This window comes from Lissotriton helveticus, chromosome 8 (assembly GCF_964261635.1).
Source record: "Lissotriton helveticus chromosome 8, aLisHel1.1, whole genome shotgun sequence".
Taxonomy (NCBI): domain Eukaryota; kingdom Metazoa; phylum Chordata; class Amphibia; order Caudata; family Salamandridae; genus Lissotriton; species Lissotriton helveticus.
The window spans coordinates 1,697,761,967-1,697,783,235 of record NC_136069.1 but is presented as its reverse complement, the minus strand read 5'-3'; the positions used below and the strand labels follow the sequence as shown (position 1 = coordinate 1,697,783,235).

General features: G+C 44.9%; 1 long non-coding RNA gene across 1 annotated transcript in view; it reads right to left on the bottom strand.

The window, feature by feature from the left end:
* Positions 1–5,989: 5,989 nt before the first annotated feature.
* LOC144772144 (uncharacterized) overlaps positions 5,990–21,269 on the bottom strand; it is an 84,099-nt gene continuing 68,819 nt past the window's right edge. Inside the window, exons 2-3 of the long non-coding RNA XR_013599670.1 lie at positions 14,583–14,723; positions 5,990–6,571 (exon numbers count right to left, since the gene is read on the bottom strand). This is a non-coding gene — a long non-coding RNA (uncharacterized LOC144772144). The remainder of the gene's footprint in view (positions 6,572–14,582; positions 14,724–21,269) is intronic.

Here is a 21,269-nt window from a genome sequence, read left to right as displayed (position 1 = left end):
ACTCTGCCCTAATCCAGGTGGTCATGGCCCTAATCCTTTCCCATATTGATTTTTCCAACAGTCTCTATTTAGGCCTACCTATAGGCCAACTTAGAAGACTGCAGTATCTGCAGAACCAAGCCGCGAGACTGATTTGTAACGTCCCCAAATGGGTCTCGATCAAATCTGGCTTAGAGACTTTGCATTGGCTTCCTGTGGCTCAAAGAGCTGAATTTAAAGCTGGCTGTATTATTTTTAAGGCTCTGCAAGGGAAGGGCTCTTCCTTTATTAAACAGCTGATTGGCAGATACATTCCTTCACGTAGCTTGAGGTCAGCCCACAAAGACCTACTTGAGGTACCTCGCTTTAAGAAGAAACGACAGGGAGGTAGTAGCTTTCATTTCTTAGCAGCAACCCTGTGGAATTCTCTGCCGCCAGTTCTCAGGCAGTGCAAGGAGTTTCTTGCCTTTAGAAAGGCATTCAAAACGCATTTATTCACACAGGCATATTTGAAATAGAGACTTTCGTTGATTTACCCTTGTTATGTTTTTTATCTCTTTCCAGCGCCAAGAAGCCTTTGGGCGTATGCGCGCTTAATACATTTTAATTAACATAACATAACATTAACATGAATGCTAGCTAATCTCTCATTATAATCAAGGGGTCTCGGTTGATTTATGAGAGCATCCACCTCCTTGAACCTGGGGAGTGCTAAGCCATATAACTTGTTTATAGCATCTTCTTTGTCAATCAGCTTCCCCCATTTAACCCGGCGCCTATTTGTGGTGAGGAGCATGTCCCCCTGATCATCACCGCAGGCAGTAGTTGGCAACCCTGCTGCGGGGACTGGATGCTGGATCTCCAATAAAAGAGAATTGTGGTCACTATCTGTCCTCGGGAGCACCCTGAAGTCGTGAACTTTAGGCCACATAGTGATGTCTATTAATATATAGTCCAGCCTTGACTCGTGGTCCTTTCTATTAAATGTGCACAATGAGGGAGTGTCGGATGGGGTGCGCCCATTGCACGCCCTCAGTGCAAAGTTCAGGGTGAGGGACGTAAGTTGTACTGCCAGCGGGGACCAAGCTTTGGGATGAGGTGAGGACGAAGGTGGGACTCCCCAGTAGTCATCCTCAGCGGTGAGAGCACCCTCCTTTAGACCTTCTAAGGGTTCGAAGTGGCAGTTGAAGTCCCCTCCCATCACTATTTTGAGGTCACCTGGCAATTGACCTAGGAAGGAGGACAATTCATCTAGGGTGGGGGATTAATTGGCCGCGGCAACTGGTCGCGAATACACATTAACAATGGCCCATGTTATTCTACCAGGCCATCTAAGCAGCACACACTGGATGTCCTGTGAAAGTGTGACCATCTTTTCCGCCTGACACCCAATGTGACTCGTAACCCAGATTGCTAGACCTCCCGAGGGCCTCCCCCTCCCGTTCCACTTTGCTGGAATTTCAAAAATATCAAACCCCCTTCTAGTCTGTGGTTCCCTTGCCCATGTCTCCTGAAAAAGGAGGATGTCGCTACCATTTACCAGGAAATCCCAGTCCGGTGTACCTGCCTTGCTTGTGATGCCTGCCACATTCCAGGAGAGAATTCTCAGCCCTGGACCTAGTGGTTGCGAGCCTGGCCCACAGGAGAGGGACGGTATAGTAACTATAGGAGGGTCAGAATCACGCAGGCCAGTTGTAATGGGCGGAGTGGTGGGCGATACAGCCACCTCCACTGATTGCGTGTTGGGGGCGATCGGTGTGTTTGATGACACCTCTACTTGACCCGGGATACTTCCAAAGGGGGTCATTCCCTCATTAGCAAGGACCTGGACCCTTTTGTCAGTTACGGGAACAGATGTAACTTCCCCCCTGGCTGGGACCCCATAGGCAGATTTTTCTGGAGACTGTTGTATATCTCCCGTTTGTGGTCAATCTACTTGGTCAAGGCAAGAGAATCTATTCTGGTGGATGAAATTACCATGAGCGGGAAGTACATTATGCTTGGGCCTGTATCGTGAACCATCTACTGCAAAGCCCACTCTAGTCCAACTCTGTTCCCTCCCCACAGCTGGATTACAAACATTTGGATAGAAGTGTGAGAGGGACACTAGTTCGATGTTAGACTTGTCAGGCCTTACCAGCCAGTTGCAGATATATGGGGCAACCAGTGGGCTTTTGAAGCTGACTATGATGCAGTCCCCCGCCCTATTCTTAGGGGTAACTCCAATCCATGGAATCCTTCTGACCATCAAAACATCTCCTTTTAGGTTCGGAGGGAGGGGCCTATTGATGTTAAGCCAACTAATTACCTTGTTACGAAGCGAGTCCTGCGGCTCTCTAGTATCACCAGTGAGCTCAAGGACTCCCACCATAATCGCCGTATATGCCACTGCCTCGGGGGGCAGATTGACCGCCCTGCACCTAGCGTTAGGGCTAATGCGGCGGCCAATGTGTCCGTTCGCAGAGCTCCCCTCACCCGTTTGTTGGGGGGGTGTGGGTTGCTTGGATCTTCTTGGAGCGGGAACAGGGGGCCTGGACGTTTGGGATAACGAAGAGGGCATTTGGGGGGCAGGACTACCAGTATTGCTGAGTTGTACCCCTGACTGGACTAGTGCCACATTTGGGGCCTGGGTGCTTGTTACAGCATTAGGAGGTCTATTCCCCACTGATTCCCGAGGGACCGTCTGTGTATTTGGACCCACCCCCGGACCAGGACTATTTCTTTTGTGAGTAATTTCTAAAGCCATGAGTCTAGCTTCTATGGAGTCCAGTTTTGCAGACAAGGGATTCAATAAGTTCTTGAGGATGTCCGTAAGTGAGCTGATAAGCAAGTCTGCGGTGTTAGGATGGGTCCCACCAAAAATAAATGGCCCTGAGCACACTGGTACAGCTGTAGCTGGTGGAAGGCCGGAGTGATCTGACCTAGTTCCCGGGGAAGTGACCTCAGGAGAGGCCGAAATGTCCGTACTGGCATCCAGGTTTTGCTTGGTTGTATCCACTTTGGCCCTTTTTGCCCCTCTTAACTTCCTTGACCTTTTTCTTTTCGGTGGATAGTCCCCTCTACTGCTTGCGGGTTCTGTTAGAACTACAACCTGGCCCACATCCTGCGACTCAGTTGTTTCCGCACAGTCCACATTGGAAGAGGGCTCTACAACCCCAGAGCGGGGTAATGACTCTCTATCCCTCTGGAGATTTGACGGGGTCCTAAGTTGTTGTAGGACTGACTCAATAGTCTGGTCAATACTATCCATGAGTGACAGATGGGTGGCGTCAAGAGGTAGTGGAGTGCGAACATCAATTGAGGAGTCCGAGGAGTCCACTAACAAATTTTCTGTACCCACCTCAGGGTGGGTGTCTAGCACTATTTGACCTTTGTTGGCCACGGCACTGGCCTTAGGGAAAATTTTTTCCAAAGTGCTAGAACACTGTTGGACAGCCTTGCTCCTGGATACTCTGGTAGCCATGGAAAATAGAACACACAGGGCCACAGACTTGAAAGGAAAAATGGTCTTGGCTGGGGCAGGTCGTCAGAGGGGAGGCCCGGTCCGGTCTCTGCCGGACTCTAACGGCCTCAAACGGCCTGCTCTTTGCCCGGTCTTCGCCCGTGCGCGTCCGCGCGCGTCCCGCGGGCCGGAAATGATTATCCAACTATATGGTTCCTGTTGGTGTGGCCACACCCCTAATTACGAGGGCCAGGGAGGAGTCGGCGGGAAGAGGACCAGCTGTGGCAGATTAGCGCACTGCCCGCTGGTCCTCGCAGTCCCGCAGCCCTGGTGGAAAGCGGCTTTGGTCCCTGGTCCGCCGGTCCCGAAGCACCCCACAGGCAGAGGCGCAGGAAGGCAGCAATCACTCGAGCGGCTCCCGCGGAGCGGGGGCCGCGAGGTGTGGGGTCAGGCTCCAAGGTGAGGCAGCAGATGGATGGAAGCGTCCGTGCAGCAGCCCGTCCAGCGTGGGTGCAAGTTACCAGGTGAAGCAGCGAGTAGGGTAAAGTGTCCGTTTAGCAGCCCGTTTGAGAGGTAGGGACACACTCAGTCGAAGTCCGGCCTCAATTTCAAGGACCAGGGAGGAGTCGGCTGGAAGAGGACCAGCTGTGGCAGATTAGCGCACTGCCCGCTGGTCCTCGCAGTCCCGCAGCCCTGGTGGAAAGCGGCTTTGGTCCCTGGTCCGCCGGTCCCGAAGCTCCCCACAGGCAGAGGCGCAGGAAGGCAGCAGCACTCGAGCGGCCCCCGCGGAGCGGGGGCCGCGAGGCGTGGGGTCAGGCTCCAAGGTGAGGCAGCAGATGGATGGAAGCGTCCGTGCAGCAGCCCGTTCAGCGTGGGTGCAAGTTACCAGGTGAAGCAGCGAGTAGGGTAAAGTGTCCGTTCAGCAGCCCGTTTGAGAGGTAGGGACACACTCAGTCGAAGTCCGGCCTCAATTTCAAGGACCAGGGAGGAGTCGGCTGGAAGAGGACCAGCTGTGGCAGATTAGCGCACTGCCCGCTGGTCCTCGCAGTCCCGCAGCCCTGGTGGAAAGCGGCTTTGGTCCCTGGTCCGCCGGTCCCGAAGCTCCCCACAGGCAGAGGCGCAGGAAGGCAGCAGCACTCGAGCGGCCCCCGCAGAGCGGGGGCCGCGAGGCGTGGGGTCAGGCTCCAAGGTGAGGCAGCAGATGGATGGAAGCGTCCGTGCAGCAGCCCGTTCAGCGTGGGTGCAAGTTACCAGGTGAAGCAGCGAGTAGGGTAAAGTGTCCATTCAGCAGCCCGTTTGAGAGGTAGGGACACACTCAGTCGAAGTCCGGCCTCAATTTCAAGGACCAGGGAGGAGTCGGCGGGAAGAGGACCAGCTGTGGCAGATTAGCGCACTGCCCGCTGGTCCTCGCAGTCCCGCAGCCCTGGTGGAAAGCGGCTTTGGTCCCTGGTCCGCCGGTCCTGAAGCTCCCCACAGGCAGAGGCGCAGGAAGGCAGCAGCACTCAAGCGGCACCCGTGGAGCGGGGGCCGCGAGGCGTGGGGTCAGGCTCCAAGGTGAGGCAGCAGATGGATGGAAGCGTCCGTGCAGCAGCCCGTTCAGCGTGGGTGCAAGTTACCAGGTGAAGCAGCGAGTAGGGTAAAGTGTCCGTTCAGCAGCCCGTTTGAGAGGTAGGGACACACTCAGTCGAAGTCCGGCCTTAATTTCAAGGACCAGGGAGGAGTCGGCGGGAAGAGGACCAGCTGTGGCAGATTAGCGCACTGCCCGCTGGTCCTCACAGTCCGCAGCCCTGGTGGAAAGCGGCTTTGGTCCCTGGTCCGCCGGTCCCGAAGCTCCCCACAGGCAGAGGCGCAGGAAGGCAGCAGCACTCGAGCGGCACCCGCGGAGCGGGGCCCGCGAGGCGTGGGGTCAGGCTCCAAGGTGAGGCAGCAGATGGATGGAAGCGTCCGTGCAGCAGCCCGTTCAGCGTGGGTGCAAGTTACCAGGTGAAGCAGCGAGTAGGGTAAAGTGTCCGTTCAGCAGCCCGTTTGAGAGGTAGGGACACACTCAGTCGAAGTCCGGCCTCAATTTCAAGGACCAGGGAGGAGTCGGCTGGAAGAGGACCAGCTGTGGCAGATTAGCGCACTGCCCGCTGGTCCTCGCAGTCCCGCAGCCCTGGTGGAAAGCGGCTTTGGTCCCTGGTCCGCCGGTCCCGAAGCTCCCCACAGGCAGAGGCGCAGGAAGGCAGCAGCACTCGAGCGGCACCCGCGGAGCGGGGGCCGCGAGGCGTGGGGTCAGGCTCCAAGGTGAGGCAGCAGATGGATGGAAGCGTCCGTGTAGCAGCCCGTTCAGCGTGGATGCAAGTTACCAGGTGAAGCAGCGAGTAGGGTAAAGTGTCCGTTCAGCAGCCCGTTTGAGAGGTAGGGACACCTAAAATTAATAATTCATAATTGAAAAATCTTTATTAACTCTCTTTATTAAAATCAAGCATTTAGTTTTATTAATTCAAGTTGCATAAACATTGGCACAATGTCTGCTGTCAAATTAGAATTGATCAAAATAATGAACTTAAGAAAACATAAACATATTCTCTAAGTTAGTTTTCTAACCTGAATGAGAAACAAATAATAAACAGTTGAATGCTTACAATCAATCCCAAGGCAATCCGACAGCGCTTCGCCCCTCTGGAAAAGACAGCCCCAAACCCTTCAAGAGAGCCAATTTTTATATCATTTTTGCCCTCAAATTTAACTAAATGTTATTTTTTAAGAAAGTTCAGCACTGTGATTGGTTGATGGCTGTCACCCCACCAAAACTACCACGTCCAGGGAATAAGCGTCACGATGCCATTGTCCATTGTCATAGAGTGACATCAACTTCCGAGCGTCTTTTGAAACAATTTAAAAAGTTACATCTCTGACTTCCACCAGAGCTCGGCAGAATCATCCCTGTCACTTCCTCGGCCTTGTAAAAGAACATTCAGAGCAGTCCATGAAAACAAGCTCCATTGTTAGAACTTCAAGTTTTTTCAAAAGTCAGAGCCACAAGAAATAGGTTCAATAAACTCCGCATGGAAAGTTTCCAAACGTGTACACTTGGCTCCAGCTTCTGCTCAGTTCAGGCCGACCAACTTTTCTCCAAAAGCAAAGACTAGGCCTCATCTCACTCTTGAGCTAATATTTAAACAAACACAAAAAGAGTGATTAATTCAGGTAAAGCAAACCCTTCTGTACCCCCCAATCCCTTGCTAATTATTAATTATCCCACTAATAAAAAGACATTTAGCAAAAGCAAACATTTAAAGCAGCACATAAAATATACCATTCTTCATGTAATCCAGCTTTATGTTTCTGAAAGAGTAAAAAGATAATTAAATGATACACAGACAGACAATCACAACATAGGACAAACATATAAGCACATATAAAAAGCACATGCCATGAATAATCAGCCGCATATTAGTAGTGACAAAGACAATAGGACAGACATAACAAACAAGACAATATTAATCATGTGTTACAAAACAGACTTGCAAATGCAACAAGAGCACATGTAATTAGTTTCCCGCGTGTATATGTGTGGTGCAAACTTAATCTAGGTTGTGTTAATTAAACAAATCATGCAAAAATTCATTAATTGATTAGTTAATGTTATGGGAGATTAAATCCACGAGTCAGAATAAAATATTTTCTTAAGCCCGCTTCATCAACTCCCTCATCTGGTGATTTTAAAATCACCAAACAATCACCCAAAATTTTTTAGACATTTTTACCCATTTTGAAGACAACACACACTGAATTCTCTCGATATTAGTTTCCCTAAACCCCTGTTTCAGCTGTCTGATTATCTCTATCAAACTGGACCCTTTGCATTTCTTATTCCTTTTCTTGTTCCTTCCTGAGTTTATAAATCCTTCTCTTTTCATTCTGATGCTTCCTCCTCTTGTGGATCAAACAACTAATTTTTAACAGCATTATCACTATAATAATGACAATTACTGGATAGAGCACTTTGCCTATGATTGATCTGCCAAGTTCAGAAAACCAATCTTTAATAGCCTCCATTCTCTTCCCAATTTTTTCGGTAAATGTCTCTTCCTCCACAGGTTCTATTTCTTCATGGACACGTGTTATATTTTTAACAAGTAACTCTATATCCCGACTTTTGTCAGGTATATAAGTACAGCAATGTTGGACATGCAAGACCCCACATACTCCACCCTCTTTTGCAAGCAGAATGTCTAAAGCAAGACGATTCTGCATAACCATACTTCTGGTAGCAACAAGTTCTGTGCTAACCAGCTGAAAACCACTTGCAGTATCAGTTGACAACCTATCTACAATTGTGGAAACTTTTCTAATTTTAATTGAATTCATTGTAATCCCCACCATAGGAATAACAGCACCAAAAATGTCTCCCAGGATTTCTGTAAAACTTTCTCTTTTGTACCTATTCAGATTCAAGTGTTCACCAAATTCAAAGGTACCCTTTTTATTTCTGTCAACATTAAATATTTTTGGAAAGACCAGGCCAAGATAACAAGTCCCGTACCAGTGGCCCGGAAGGCTAAAATATGCTTTATTACCACAAATAAAATAAATTCCAGGGAAAATTGGATCCTTACCACCTTTAAATCCCCATCCCCCTATGATACGATAAGTATCTTCACATTGACTAGCACCCACAAAAAAATTATCATAAAGGGTGTTATCTCTTCTAATGCAAAATTTACCACTAACTGGTTCGTCTATATGAATCGCTGCATTTGTGTTAACGCCATTTAATTTAGCATCCTCCAATTGCCAATACTTTGACTTGGCATGCTTTAACATCTCATTTATTTTGTAAACAGCCCTTCTTTCCTCAACCATGTTCAGGAAAGTCTTTTCTTCAGCTCTTAATTTGCATGTTAAATTATTTTTGTAAGCGTATTCGTAGTTAAGCTCATTAGTAACTAAAAAGAATTCCCTCATCTGCTTTGCAGGCTTAACTTTGTTCAAGCTATTTACAACTTTGAGATTTGCAAAAATCTCATCAAAGTCGGAATAATAATATTCCAGACGACCAGTTTGATAAAACAGGCTAGCAATCACACTACAGGTAATGCCATAAGTGAGAGGTAACATATCATAAGTCACCCCCTCAGAAACAGAAGCAGGCAATTTTTCACATACATAGCAATCCTTAACGTTCATTACTTTAACATATTCAGATAAAAGCCTTGAAAATGAATTGCTTGAGAAATCACCAACAGATCTATCTCGATGAATCTCTGGATTATGCTCAATAACTCTAGACTTGTCAGCATGCTTCTCATGATTAGGCTCAACCTTACTGGTTATATTAGTCTTAGATTTTTGCTTATTAACATCAAAAGGATAGACTACAGCTAAAATTAACCAAAGTATTATTAACTAGCAGCCCGTCCCGACGTTGTCCGGGTATGAATTGCTGCCGGCCAGTAATATATTGTTTCGTAGGATTTCATTTTGATAGCATTTCTTATCTGTGACAGGCCTGTGAAACGCTCCGATTCACAGTGCACTGCTGATGCACTTAAGAGTGCGCGTTCAGTAGTGTGTAAACTCGAGTTTCCCTACTTTATTTTCCTTGCAATATTATATAGCGCGAACTCGACAACATGGCATGAGCACAATTTACATTACAGAAGAACACATTGATTTGTGGTAGGCACAGGGAGACAAAGCGATTTGCCTGGAATCACAGGATGTTGAGCTGATGCCGAGATTCTAACGTAGCTCCCCATCTCTAAAGTTCGCAATTCTAGAACTTGTGGTGGGAGGTGTGTCTAAAAGTGTATGTCGGTGCTGGGCATCAATGAGAGAGACCTGTGCATTTTTCCAATTGGTGGTGAAAAAATATGAGTATGTTGCTGGAGATGTGGGCCGCCGTGCCACAAATGTACTTACGGGGGAGGGTAAACACCCATTATTCCGCAAATTTGTTTCCGCATACCATCACTCTGCATACTTTCATTACGAAAGTACCATGACTCCGCAAGGCCATTATAACGCATGGCATTACATTTTATATGCTTTTACCACGCATACATTTACAACGAAATTCGTTGTAAATGCATGAATGGTAAAAGCATGTTTTTTAAAAATGTTTGGATAAGGCAAGTATGGGTATAGGGGTATATGTTTTGGGGTACTGAGGTATATGTTTTGGGGTGTTTGGGTATTTTAATGGTTCAGATATAGTTTTGGGTTATGGGGTACAGGGGTATTTTTAGGGTTCAGGGATAGGTTTGGGTTTTGGGGTATAGGGGTATTTTTAGGGTTCAGGGGTAGGTTTGGGTTTTGGGGTACAGGGGTATTTTAAGGGTTCAGGGCTAGGTTTGGGTTTTGGGGTACAGGGGTATTTTTAGGGTCCAGGGCTAGCTTTGGGTTTTGGGATACAGGGGTATTTTAAGGTTCTGGGCTAGGTTTGGGTTTTGGGGTACAGGGGTATTTTTAGGGTTATGGGGTAGGTTTGGGTTTTGGGGTACAGGGGTATTTTAAGGGTTATGGGCTAGGTTTGGGTTTTGGGGTACAGGGGTATTTTAGGGTTCAGGGGTAGGTTTGGGTTTTGGGGTACAGGGGTATTTTTAGAGTTCAGGGGTATGTTTGGGTTTTGAGGTACAGGGGTATTTATAGGGTTCAGGGCTAGGTTTTGGTTTTGGGGTACAGGGGTATTTTTAGGGTTTAGGGATAGGTTTGGGGTATTTTATAGAGTAAGGGTGGGTTATGATTATGGGGTGCAGGGGTATTTAAAGTAGGGGTGGGCGGAATTGGCGCGAACTTGGTACAATAAATCCGCAATATTTCGTTCCGTCAGATTTCAATTCTTAAAACAGAAACCTCATATATTCAAGGTAAAATAACAAGTATTTCTACATGCTAAAATGCATGTAGTCATTTCACAAAAGTGAAATTAGCTTCCAGCAAGCAGTGAGAGAGGTGATGATTTTGAGATCAAGCCCCTGCAAACCATTATGGGATGAGATTAGCAGTGGGGAGGGAATATTATAGTATCCAAATAATTCTACCAAGAGCTGCAGTTCACCTCGTTCTCCCCAGTTTTCCCCAAGAGGCAAATGCAATAGCATTTAAAATATTATACATCAAGCTGCAGTTCACCTCACGGTCCCTAGATGTCCCTGATGAGGCAAATGCAATAGCATTTAAAATATTACACATCAAGCTGCAGTTCACCTCATGTCCCTAGATGTCCCTGATGATGCAAATGCAACAGCATTTAAAATATTATATATCAAGCTGCAGTTCACCTCGCCGTCCCTAGATGTCCCTGATGAGGCAAATGCAATCGCATTTAAAATATTATACATCAAGCTGCAGTTCACCTCGTCGTCCCAAGATGTCCCTGATGAGTAAAATTCAAAAACATTAAAATTATGCTAAGCTTATCCCATAATGCTTTGCAGGGCCTTTTAGTTGTATTTTTGCCCATAACTGTGCTTGGGGTGGTTCTAAGAGAATGGGACCACCAATGAATTACTATTTAAAGGTAGCAGGAATGTATAGAACCTGGGAAGGAAAAACAACAATCGTGACGGAATGCCCCCAGCGATTGTCACGCCCCCAGCACACACCCACAGCACAATGCAGACACGCCCACAAGGGACTACTTTGCTGGCACGGTTCTTTTACATTTTAAATGTATATGGTGGGTGTCTGCATAGCCTATGTCCTTCTGCTGCAACTGCCCTTTCCAACGCTGTATTGGGTGTTGTGATTGGTGCTGTGGTTCCCGAGTTTACCTGGCCAAAAGGTGCAAGTTCTCTCTTTATAATAGTAGTATAGATAATATCACACAAATTGTGGTCATTTTACAACACCTCTTAAAGATTGAATACCTAGAGGTATCTGATCTAGGCATTCTAAAAAAAAAATTAACAAAAATTGTAAAATGTCAAATGTGAGTAGACTACAAACTATATCCCCCTTTTAAATTTTTTTTTTTTTTTTTAAATAAAGCCCTAAACAGTTTTTCTTCAACCTTGTGTCACTAACATGTGTTTTTCCAACTAAACAGTTTTTCTTCGACCTAAAGTCACCTAACAAAAATTTCTTCAGCCTTTTGCCAGGAAATAAAAATTTACCTAACAGATTTTCTTCAGCCTTATGCCAGGAAATAAATCCTCAACTAATTTCTAACAATTTCAATCCTTGTCACTAATTTTTCTGTTGGGATTCATCTGTTGGCAGGTCAAACATCTCTGGCAAAGTGACTCTGCAATTGTTCTAAATTTTACATTGAACCATGTTTCTCTAAATAATCTAATCATGGATTCTTTACCCATATGTCCTGGACCATGACATAATCGTGCCATATCAGCAATCATGCTGTCTGGCATTACAACTCTTCCATCTTTGTGTACCCAAATTCCATCTTCCTCTCTTGGTCTGCAATCACCTTTTAACCATGTGTTTTTCTCTTCCTCACTTGCCTCATCTTGTAAGTCTTTTACTTCCTGCCATGTCTCAACTACAGAAATTAGCATGAGAGAATTCATTGTGTGACTTTCGTCTTTTTCCCGATTGATTGCGTAATTGTTTCTGGCACAATATTTTGCCATTTCATCTGCGAAAGCATTTCCTTTGGTAATGTAATCATCACCCTTTTTATGAGCTGAGCATTTCACTACAGCAATTTGTTCTGGTAACTGAATGCCATCAATCAATCTTTTAATCAATTTCGCATTTCTGATTGGAGTTCCTGCAGAGGTTAAGTAACCTCTATTGGACCACAGTTGTCCATAATCATGAACGACACCATAACCATATTGACTATCAGTCACTATGGTTACTCTTTTACCAACTGCTTTTTCACAGGCTCGAATTAAACCAATTAATTCTGCAATTTGAGCGGAACGAATTCCATCCAAAGGTGAACCTTCAATAACATCTGAGACTGTGCACGCTGAGTATGCTGCTCTCAGAATCCCTTCATCATTTCTCAAACAAGATCCATCAACAAAATATATTATGTCTGATTCAGGTAATGGAACATCTTTTATGTCCTGTCTTGGTTTTGTGCAGTAATCTACAACATCTAGGCATTCATGATCAATGTCATCCTCATTACTTACCTCAGTAATAGCTCCATCAGGTAATAATGTGGAAGGGTTCAAGTTCACACACCTTACAATTGACACATTGTCTGAACCCAAAATTGTTTTTTCATATTTTGTCAGTCTGCTACTTGTTAAATGTTGAGTTCTACTCCTGGTAAGGAGAATCTCAACTGAATGAGGAACATATACCTTTACAGGAAATCCCATAATGATACCCTCACTTTGCTCAAGACTTACACTTGTTGCGGCCACTGCTTTTAAGCAACCTGGCAAAGCTTTTGCAACAGGATCCAGAACTGCTGAAAAATATGCAATTGGTTTTCTCAAGTTTCCATGCCTCTGAATTAGCACTGATAATGAACAACCTTCTCTTTCACTACAGTAGAGTTCAAATTCCTTCTCATAGTCTGGCATTCCCAGAGCAGGAGCTTCACATAAGCTCTTTTTTAACTGCTCAAAGGCTTCCAGCTCAATTTTTGACAGTTTGATTGGATCTTTTATATCTGCCTTTGTTAATCTCTGAAGTGGTTTTGCAATGACTGAAAATCCACTAATCCATTGTCGACAGTAACCAACCATTCCTAGAAACATTCTCACCTGTCTTTGTGTTGTCGGTGGTTGTATTGCTCGAATCATTTTGATTCTCTCATCTGTCACTTTTCTGGTTCCCTTTGCAATTCTGTGACCAAGATATTTCACTTCTTGTTTACAAAATTGCAATTTTGCAGGTGACACTTTATGTCCCTCATCTGCCAAACGATTTAACAAGGTAATGGTATCAGTAACACAATTTTCTCGTGTTTTGGCTGCCACAAGCAAATCGTCAATGTACTGCACCAATGTGGAATTACCTGGCAACACTAGATCTTCCAGGGATTTCTTTAACAATTGATTAAAGATAGATGGACTCTCAGTATACCCTTGAGGGATACGACACCATGCTAGGATTCTATTTTGGAACCTGAAAGCAAAAATTTGCTGGCTTTCTGGGTGTAAGGGAACAGTAAAGAAGGCATTACACAGGTCTATGACCGTGTACCATTCTGCATCATGTGGAATCTGGTAAAGAATTACTGCAGGGTTTGGAACAATGGGACAGCATGGGACAACTATCTGGTTAATTTTTCTCAAATCCTGAACAATTCTGTATGTTCCATTTGTTTTTTAATACCCATAATTGGTGAATTACATGGGCTGCTCTCAATTTCTTTTAACACACCTTGACTTATGAATTTTTCAATCACAGGAATGACACCCTCAATTGTCTCTGCCTTCATTTTGTATTGAGGAACATTTGGAAAATCAATTCCCTGTTTAACAGTGATCTTTACTGGATCAATATTTTTCATAAGACCCATATCATTTCCTGTTAGGTCCCAAATTGCTGGATTAACTGGCTCTTTGAGCTCTTCTGGCAAATCATTTTTATCAAATACAGGAAGTATTGGTGTTTTTTCTTCTTCAACCATTAGCATAGTCCATTTATAAAGCCCATCTTCTTCTGCTGTTTGCATTTCAATACCTTCCGGTGAGCAATATATTCTGCAATTCATTTTGCATAATATATCACGACCCAACAGATTCACAGGACTGCTGTCACAAACTAGAAATCTATGTTTATCTTTGTAATTGCCTATCTCCACCTTTACTGGATCAGTCAAGCTAGTTTTAATTTGCTGATTAGCTACACCTACAACTTGAATGGTTTCACCCGAGAGAGGAAGGTTTTCTATTTCTACTGATCTAACAGTAGAACGGGTAGCACCTGTGTCCACAAGGAAAGTGATATCTTTATCATTTACTTTACCATTAACAAATGGACCAGACTGATCTACCTCAAGAGTGGGTCCAAGCACACACTCTTCCTCCTCTCTCAGGCACCGTCATGAGTAATCCTCTGATGAATCACTCACCTCTTTGTCTTTTAACCAAAATTGAGAAGCACTTGTCATGTTAACTTTTGACACATTTTTAACCGAATTATTTCCACAGAAACCTGTTTCAGGAGAAAATCTCTGTGTGTTAGCACTACCAGGGAATGGTGCTTGACGTAACTGACTCTGTTGAATTTGATTCTGCTGTACCTGATTCTGTTGCTGAAACTGGCTTTGCTGTATCTGGCTCTGCTGGTTTACTCCCTGTCGCTGTAGCTGTCGCTGTTGACTGAATTCATTTAACTGCTGTTGTAGCTGTTGCTGTTGCTGCGGATTTAACTCACACTGCACCTGTGGATTTAATGAATTATTTTTAAAATTTCTGGGCGGGTTTTTACACTCGCGCTTCCAGTGTCCAATTTTGCCGCAATTAAAACATGGGAGCTTTTGTTTTAGCTCATCAATATTTACATAAAATTTTGGCTTACTGTTATTAAAATTACCTTTGAACTTTCCCTGTTGCATAGAGCCTAACTGTTGTTGTTGTTGTTGCTCAGCTACCTTCACTTGTGCCCACATTGCCTTCTCCTTGAGACTCTTTTGCCTTGCATCTATCTCATCACTGCAATATTTTGCTTTTCTCAGGATGTCATCAACTGATAATGATTGCCAACAAACAATTCCATTTCTAATCATGTCACCAATTTCAGGTCTCAGGCCATATACAAACCTGTATATAAAGTGGCTCATGTCTTTTTCACTTAATTTTTCATAGCCACTGTACTGTTTAAAAACTAACAGTAACCTTTCATAAAATGAATGAACTGATTCTTTTGGTTCTTGATTTGTTCTGTCTATTTTAACCCAGTCCACTTCTTTTGGAGGAATTTTCCCTTTCAACCAGTAAATTACTTTATTATAAATGTCCATGACATCTTTTGCTGGGGCACCTGTAACTGGGTCTCGGGGAGGTTCTTCTTTAGGCCAATCTATAGAAATCTTGCATTCTGTCCAGAGATCTGATGGGACAACAATGTCAAAGAATCCATCCAGATCAATCCACAGAACTTTTGATACTTTTATAAATCTGTCTACCTGTCGATACCACTCAACTGGCTTTTCCCTCAAACGTGGAAAATCATTAGTAAACAGGAGAATATCCTGTCTAGACCAAGGAACATGTACATACCCACCTCCAGCTATTTCTCTCATTGGAAATTCAGGAACTACATCATTTCTTAGTCCTTTATCCTGTTCTTTCTTTGACCATTTTATTCTCCATTTACCTAATTCACCTAATTTTCTGAGAAAACTTATTAATTCCCTTATATGTGTTATTTTTCCAGCAGCATTTAAATTGTCAATGTCTCTCTCAGAGAAATCCACCCTGTAATGTTTCTGTAAATGTTTTTGTTTGCTCAAATCAATTTCTAACTCAGCAGCCATTTCTTCCAGTTGTTCATACCTGTTTTTAGTTTTCCACTGAATACTTTTGCAAATAAACAACAGTTCATCATCCTGATACAACTTCAAATTATCAGTACCAATTGTGCCAATGATTAATTCCTCCAAATCAGCTTTTAATTTAGCTACATCAAGCTTTTTATAATCAGGAGCTTCAGGTGACATTCCATTTTGAAATAATTCTGTTCTGTTTAAGCTTTTCTCTGACAAACCTGAATCTGCCACAGTTGGTGTTTGCGAACTTGACAAACTTCCATGTAAGGTTAAATTTGGCATCATAGATTTTTCTCTTTGAATCTCTGAAAGTTCTGAATAAAATTTTTCAGCAACCTTTTGAATTTCTGCATTTAATGGAACTGTTAAGGCTGTTTGTCTATTATCTCCATGATCAAAAACTGGTACCACAGGACCAATAGTTACTGGTACTGTAACTGCTTCCATACCTTTTGTCAATTGTTCAATTAAATCTTGCTTTGCTTTATTGTAACTAGAAATTTCTTGATCAGCTGGTAATCTTTCCTGATTTCTCACAGAATTATTTTCTTGATGAGCAACTCTGCTTCTTTTAGGTGTACTACAATTATTTACTGAGCCTACCCTTTCAGGTAATTTTAAAAATCTGGGAGAACCTTCCTCAACTTCTCTAGGAGGTGCACTTGGAGAAGTTTCTGTAGAAACTCTCCGGGTAGATTGAAAACCTGCTTGATAAGGTGGCGGTTTAGGTTCAGTAGCATAAATATCTTCTAAAACTGCATCATCTAATTCCTCATCAATTCTTCTTCCAGCTGTCTTTTGTTCTAAATCTTCAGTAATCATTATTCTTACTGGATACAGACCATCATACATGTCTGCCTTTCTCCAGTTTCTCACTTTTTCCTCATGTGTTTCCCTATTTACAACATATTTTGAATATTTAGATGCTGAACACTTGCTTTCTCGTTCAAGTTCCATCATCTCAACCTCCCATTCAACTAAAGCTTCAAATTGTGTAGGTCTTGGCTTTGGCACAAGATCCATCATTTTTTTTCTTAGATTTTGTAAAACTTTCATATTAAATGACCCATCTTCTGGCCAGGCTAGTACACCATCATTTTTGGTATAATGCATCCAATTATCAAACCAAATTACAGTATGATAACCATATTCGCCTTCCATATAGGCTGCAGGTGTTTTGTACTTATGAAGTAATTTACCACCACGTGTCTCAATTTTCTTGTCAGGTTTAAAATAATTTTTTACTTTTTGAAACCATGTAGGCTTTTTCTTATAATCAACCCAATAACTCATGTTTGTAACACAATGTTGTTTTATCAAGGACTTTAATGACTTTCCTAATATACAGTGCTGTAAATACTATAACTTTATTTGCAACTCTAAGCAATTATTTTACCTAGTATTGTACTAATTTAATAATTAATGTCCTTACTTTAATTACCTTTGAGGCTATTATCCTAATATATCTGCTATATTTATTCACTAATTATTAGCAAATATCTAAAATAATTAATAAAAAAAGAAGCTTTGGGCATTAGTAACGTAGAAAAACTAAATTTTCAACAAAAAGTAAACAATGTGCATCAGCACAAGTGTTTCAGCCAATCAGCGTGTGGCTACACAATGCTCAACCAACCAGAATGATAAGAATGCTCACCAAGTCTCGACCAATCCGGTCGCGACCTATCTATGACACTGCAGTGTCTCTAACCAATCAGGACACAGCAAGCCTCTTTTTGAGGAATAAAAAAAATAAACCTAACCAAGCCAGCTCTCCCCTAATCGAAATTTTAACTCTTCTAGCGCGATTCCACTACGCTCACCAACACTCCCTTGCAAAGGAGAAAAGAAAGCCTATCTACACGAAGCTTTGACCAATCAGGTCGCGGCTCCTCTCATGTGACTGCACACGTCACACCCAGCTCCTCCGTGACACTCGGGACCTGCAATACAATGGGAAACCTCGCCTCGCCTCCTCAACCAATAAGGTCGCGGCCCTTGTATGACGCTGCGTGTCAATGGCCAATGGGTGCGCGACCTTTGTATGACGCGCCGGGACCTCAACTAATCACAGCGCGCCCCCTTCGTCGAGCAAGGCGAGCAGGTCAAGTACACACAGGCCGAGGAAGTACAAAAGCATAAGAATAATACACAGAGGCCTCGCCGGAGCCTCGCCTAATGAGAGCGCGGCTCTCCTTCTTGACTTGCACAGAGTTTCAGACCTCGCACAACACACGGAGCTTCGCCCAATCAGAGCGCGGCTCCGTGTATGACGCGTCGGCCCTTTACCCAATGGCAGCGCGGCGGCTGACAGCTCTCCTCTCTCTCCCACTCGCTCTTAGCAGCCCCCTCCTCCTTCACAATGCGCAATCTACCAGCTAACCACAAACAAGCGAGCAATATATAAAATAGGCTCGAGAAGAGCACTTGTAGTTAGGAGGGTTGTTAAGGGGCTCGCTTATTTAAAATGCCAAGGGAGCATAAATGCAAATAGCAGAAGAAAGCTTGTAGGAATAGGGTCAAACCCACTTTTAAAAATAGCGCAATGAATTAAATGAGATATTTACAATATGAATAACAGGTTCTGCATTCGGCTCCTCAACAGCATCTCCCCCAGCATCAGCATCCAGCATACTTCTCTCGCAGCAATTCAGCATCGACGACTCACAGCATCTGTGTCTAACTAACTAAAGCTATCTTAATTATACCTTTCGTTCTTCATGTTCCACCCACTAAAGTTTCAATATCGTAAAATATGAAATACGATTGGTCAGGCAAGGGGTGGAAGCTCCATCACACCATGTCATTAAATTCAGTTCAACTATTGTTCACAAACCCATCCCCTTAATTTGTATTCATAAATTTAGTTCTCATAAGCTTTCACATTTCACCTTGAAACACTTTAATAACATTTTGAATACGAGTCCCCATCGTTGAACTCTTCACCATCCATTCGTGTCCTTGGCTCCCGTTCAATATCTCATTCACCGTTCCGGGTGAACTTTTTTTTTTTTTTTTTTGTGAACCTTTATTTGTAGCACATGTGATTACAGGGATGGGCCTACAACCATCACGGCCGGCCGCTAGAAAAGTCAAAACATTGCAAGCAATGCGCATAGTGGCAACAGTTCGGAGCACAGGATAATACAATAACAGTACAGAATTTGGAAGCGGACACAACAGCTTGAGTCAGGATGTAAAAGGTTCATTTTCAAATAAAGAACTAAGAAGAAGTGCCGCACAGTCACACCCAGTCCCGCGATAGTGTGCGAATCAGGATATTTGGAACAGTAGCAATACGGGGGGGTGGCAACAGGGGATAAAATATACATAACAGAAGAAGTGGAAGCACAACCCCATCGTGTAACAAGTCGAAACCCCACCCTTCAATTCCAAACACACCGCAAGGGACATGGGCAACAACGACACTAAAAGAGAAGAAAGACTAAAGGGCCATAGAAACAAATACTAATCCAACACCCATCCCGCAACCCCCCACCCTGCACACCCGCAGAAGGCCATGGCCTACCCCCCAGCCGCGTGCCTGTCACCCTAATAGAACCCGAAATATAGAAAGATAGGGAAAGGGAAGAAAAAATAAGCGGAGGAGGGCCCTCATCGCGCCGCCCGGCCCCGCCCTTCACCCCTACACTACGAAAATCCCAAAAAGGAAACAATACCATAAGGAAGAATAACAAGTCCCGAGCACAAAAACAATGAAATATCGATCGAAGATACCCACTGTACCGTCTGTCAGTAATAAAGCAAATAGGTTATAGGCCACCTCATCCCTGACCCTGTCTGGCAGTAATACCGCCCGAAGTCCTCTCATTAATCAATGTGAATCACAGTCTTGAGGGTCCAAACAGAATGGATGGGCCCGGATGGGGCGAAGCCATAAAAGAGCATAGTAATCCAAATCCATCCAAATATAGATAGTAAAGATCAGGCAACAACAACGCCGGTCCCATGAACTTCCCAAAGCTGGCAAATAATAACATCATCCAGGAGAGGAGAGTCAAACAGTCCGGCCACCGCCGCGACACACCCAGGCCAGTCCAAGGAGGAAAACAGCGCTCCACCCCCAGCCGCCAGCCGGACATGTGTCCCAAGGATACAGCCATACAAGCAATCAAGACGGTCCGCACGGGCACATGAGCCCGGTCTCCAAGCGGCCCAAGGTGCCCCCGAGGATCCGAAACCTCCTCCATGGAGACAGCAGCAAGTTCATCGGCCGACCCCTGGAATAGGACCGTGGCCTCCATAGATGGCGAAACAGCAATGGCATCCATCCTTGCACCCAGGTCTCGGGCATGACAATCAATGGTCTCGTGCAAAACTGTTAAGGCAGCCAACACGTCCCGGGGTGTGAACTCCGTCGTACGTTGCGAGCATCCCGGTCCCATCCTTGCAACAGCCGCCCGACCTGGACGTGAGCCGAGAAGAAGGGCACCAGCCGCCATCTTAATCCAATCGGCACCGTCCCTCTTCACCATATTCAGGGACCAGGCCTTACTGTGAGGGCACCGTGGGAAGCGTCCCCAGGGCAAACGAACTGTGGGGCAGGGTCCAGAAAGGAGAGCCACCAAAAGGCTAAAGACCCGCCGGGCCCCGGGAGTCGCCCGCCTATGTCGGGGGCAATCCCTGGCTATGCCCGGCCAACAAAATTTGGGGAGGGGGCAGGAGTCAAGCGCCCCCTCCGATCCCGCGCCACCACACTGCCCCTCAAGGGTCCCCGTCAAGCGGCTCGGGTTTTCACCGCTGGCAGCGGTCCTTCATATCATCGGCCCCCACCGGCAAGGCTCCCCGCCGCCATCAACGGCCGTTGGTGCTGCAGCTGCGGCCGGAGGCCCCGCCTAATCAACGCCCCAGTCTCACCATCGCGTGGGCCGCAAAGCAGTGGGGGGTAATTCCCAGGATCGGCGGCACGTAGGAGCTCCGGAAGCAAATGGTAGGTGCTCGTTTTCTTTCCTTAATCAAAGTATGCCTCCGTGGGTCAGGATATTCGGCAGGATAGACGTGTGGGGCGAAAGGGCTCGCTGAGCCGAGCGACTATGCGGCCATTTCGGATGCCTGCTTGGCTCCTCCCCCCCCCGGGTTAACTTTAAGTGGACTTGAGCAGACTTTGTATTACTCAGCTTAATTCAGTTATGCGTGAGAGGACCAAATGCGCACTGGTGATAAAGTCAGAAAGACAAATATTAATTTCACAAATAAAGTGGTTGCACTGTATACCAACCCCTCTACTCTATTCCCCTTTACTTATTAATACTTTCCCCCATTAGCGTTAGTAATATAGCTTGTTTTTGTTTCAGTTAAGCAGGTGCCATGCACGGGAATCTTCAGGTTTCCATTTATGGGGGATATTCACAAGGACTCAACTCCGAATTATCCCCACTGTAACGCATCAAAAGTGGAGATAGATTTTACACCCCATTC